Source organism: Pseudorca crassidens, chromosome 9 (assembly GCF_039906515.1).
Source record: "Pseudorca crassidens isolate mPseCra1 chromosome 9, mPseCra1.hap1, whole genome shotgun sequence".
NCBI lineage: Eukaryota > Metazoa > Chordata > Mammalia > Artiodactyla > Delphinidae > Pseudorca > Pseudorca crassidens.
Genome location: NC_090304.1, coordinates 31,850,941 through 31,854,822, shown reverse-complemented (window position 1 = coordinate 31,854,822; position 3,882 = coordinate 31,850,941).

Sequence of the window (3,882 nt, the reverse complement as noted above, 5' to 3'; positions counted from 1 at the left end):
TGGATAAAGAAGATGTGGCACATATATACAATGGAATATTACTCAGCCATAAAAAGAAACGAAATTGAGCTATTTGTAATGAGGTGGATAGACCTAGAGTCTGTCATACAGAGTGAAGTAAGTCAGAAAGAAAAAGACAAATACCGTATGCTAACACATATATATGGAATTTAAGAAAAAAAAAATGTCATGAAGAACCTAGGGGTAAGGCAGGAATAAAGACGCAGACCTCCTAGAGAACGGACTTGAGGTTATGGGGAGGGGGAAGGGTGAGCTGTGACAGTGCGAGAGAGAGTCATGGACATATACACACTAACAAACGTAGTAAGGTAGATAGCTAGTGGGAAGCAGCCGCATGGCACAGGGATATTGGCTCGGTGCTTTGTGACAGCCTGGAGGGGTGGGATAGGGAGGGTGGGAGGGAGGGAGACGCAAGAGGGAAGCGATATGGGAACATACGTATATGTATAACTGATTCACTTTGTTATAAAGCAGAAACTAACACACCATTGTAAAGCAATTATACCCCAATAAAGATGTTAAAAAAAAAAAAAAAGTACAGATTCTCAAGTCCCAAGTCAGGTCTACCTACTGAGGCAGAATCATTAAAGAGATTTTAGTACTCTCAATATCAATACATATGATTGATGGTACCCACTCAGCACCACCCGCTGACTAGCATTTGGCATTCTCTCCTTAACAGCCTTGTACCCACATCAGTATCACTTGGAAGTTTTTAGAAATTTAGAATCTGAGTCCTCACCCTGGATCTACTGAAATAAAACAGCACTTTCACAAGATTCCCAGGTTTGAGAATCAGTATTGGGGACAACAGTTTCGGGAAGAAAAAAAAAAGAGTGTTGGAGTTGGGATGGCACTACATCCAGTGTGGGATGTATGGTTTTAGATAAGCCCAGAGGTCCTTTGGTATGTGAACTTTCCCTAAAATGGCAACTTCTTTATAACTTGTTTTTTGTTTGTTTGTTTGTTTGTTTTTGCAGTACGTGAGCCTCTCACTCTTGTGGCCTCTCCCGTTGCGGAGCACAGGCTCTGGACAAGCAGGCTTAGCAGCCATGGCTCACGGGCCCAGCTACTCCGCGGCATGTGGGATCTTCCCGGACCGGGGCACGAACCCGTGTCCCCTGCATCGGCAGGCGGACTCTCAACCACTGCGCCATCAGGGAAGCCCAATAACTTCTGTTTTTGTTTTACTTGCTTTACTTGCTTAGGACTTTAAAGACTCTTGGAATGCAAGTTTCACTGACTAAGGAACTAAAAAGCTCCATGTGATGTTATCTTCTCTAACTTTCAGACATAGGTCAGAAGGGTCTTGATATGGTTTTGAGGGACCTTATATGATGGTTCAATCTACTTAAAAAATGGCATAAATTTTACTTTAGTGCACAGTTTAAAACATCACTAAGCTCCTTCAAAGTTGAAATAAATCTGGGTTTTAACCTGAGAAAGCATGGGGAGTTTTATACACCGGAGGGAAAAAGCGGAAAGGGGAGAACAGGCAGAAATAGAGGCAAGAGTTGGCCGATGATTGAAATTACGTTCAAAGGAGAGAGGAAAAATGTGTTGATTCCTCAGTCAGGCTTAAAGTAAAAGAATCTGGAAGAGGAAATACAGTGACTTCAGCTCAAACAAGATTTTCACTTAACAGAGCACTAACTCTGTAGGCAGGAAGCCTGGGTTCAAATCCCAGCTCCAATATTTTCTAGCTGTTAGATACTGGGGAGCTACTTAAACTTTATAACCTTCAATTTGCTTATTTATAAACGGTGACTAAGAATACTTAAGGGGAATTTGGGGGGTCCTAGCCTAAACTTGGATTTAGTACATTATTAAAAACAACTAAACGAAAGAGGACAATGCAGAACCGATGCTGAAAATCTTCCATGGACTAAGAATTACTATTAACCAATGTAATTATGGGTAACAGTTACCTGTCTTTGCAAAGTAGAGCTCTTTTGATGGAGTTACATTTGATAGAGAAAATTCTTAGATTTATTTCCTGCATACTGAACTCTTTCTGTATTAATAAGGACAGGCTGCCCGGATGATTCCTTAAGTAGATAATCATAGCATTAAATGGAGACTGCTAGGGCAGTCTTTGCAAACAAACTGGTCTGAAACTGTATTGTTACACAGCCATCAAATATAACTGTCTTAATACCACAAACAATAATTTTTATGTTGATAAAGGAACTTTTGAGGTATCAACCTTGTGTTATTTGGCTTTCTTAGTTGTGTGTATTTTATACACATCAGTGTATACATGTTAATCCCAATCTCCCAATTCACACACCACTATCCACACCCCCCCACTGCTTTCCCACCTTGGTGTCCATACGTTTGTTTTCTACATCTGTGTCTCAATTTCTGCTCTGCAAACTGCTTCATCTGTACCATTTTCTAGGTTCCACATATATGAGTTAATATATGGTATTTGTTTTTCTCTTTCTGACTTACTTCACTCTGTATGACAGTCTCTAGATGTATCCACGTCTCTACAAATGACCCAATTTTGTTCCTTTTTATGGCTGAGTAATATTACATTGTATATACGTACCACATCTTCTTTATCCACTCTTCTGTCGATGGGCATTTAGGATGCAAAATCCTCTGCTATCATTCCTTCCAAAGGCCACCTTTTTCATGAAGCCTTCAGTGGTTACCACACCTGGATAAGATGCTGCCCTCGTTTGACCATGTACAGCATTTCATTACATTTTATTTTATTGTAATACTTATCCCAATCTGTTTTATACTGAAGTAATTGACATGCATTTTACAAATGCTATATCATGCTATATATTATTATGTGGATGATATAACAGATAAATACTAATCTTGACTAAGAAAGGGATTATTCTGTATATTTTAAATTTAATAATTTTCTATTCTTTTGTAGAATCTAGTAAAGTGCTGAGAAAATATTAGGAATTCAGTATAGATTTATTTTTTAAATGTCTGGATAAATGAACCTTACTATATGTGTATGTTAAATAAGAAATATTAATGGAGTATTCCATAGACAGTCTTCCATCAAATAAAATGTTTCCTCTTTACCTATTCATTAAAATTGTTGTTTGCCTAAAATACACACTAAGTAGAGATGTGCTAAGGTAAACTTTATTTTATTTATTTATTTATTTTTGGCTCTGTTGGGTCTTCGTTGCTGTGCGCAGGTTTTCTCTAGTTGTGGCGAGCAGGGGCTACTGTTCATTGTGGTGCGTGTGCTTCTCATTGTGGTGGCTTCTCTTGTTGTGGAGCATGGGCTCTAGGCCTGTGGGCTTCAGTAGTTGTGGCACGCGGGATCTAGACTGCAGCCTCAATAGTTGTGGCGCATGGGCTTTGTTGCTCTGCGGCATGTGGGATCCTCCCGGACCAGGGCTCAAACCCGTGTGCCTTGCATTGGCAGGCAGACTCCTAACCACTGCACCACCAGGGAAGCTCATGAAGGTAAACTTTAAATACTATATACGTTATTAACCAAAGCAACGAATTACCCAGAACTTCTCAAGATTCACCACTTAAGATGGGCAAAAATGAAATAAAGTAAATCACAGTGATAAAATCATTCAAAAACATCTAAGTCATGTCTTGGACTCAGTATATAAGTGACTCAAACTCCTACCCCTATTTCATCTGCAGACATGAGAATCCACTTTCAGAATGATGATCCTGAAGCATTCTATCACATTATGAAATAACCCATCGTCTTCACTTCAAAGCATTTAATGAGACAAGAACATAGAATAATTTATTGTAGAGAGATTTACAGCCACAAGAGTTGGACAAAAATTGCTTTTCTTCTTAAAACGCACTAGAATTCTCTCTAGATCAGTGGTTAATAAAGTTCTTTTTATTTTTTCA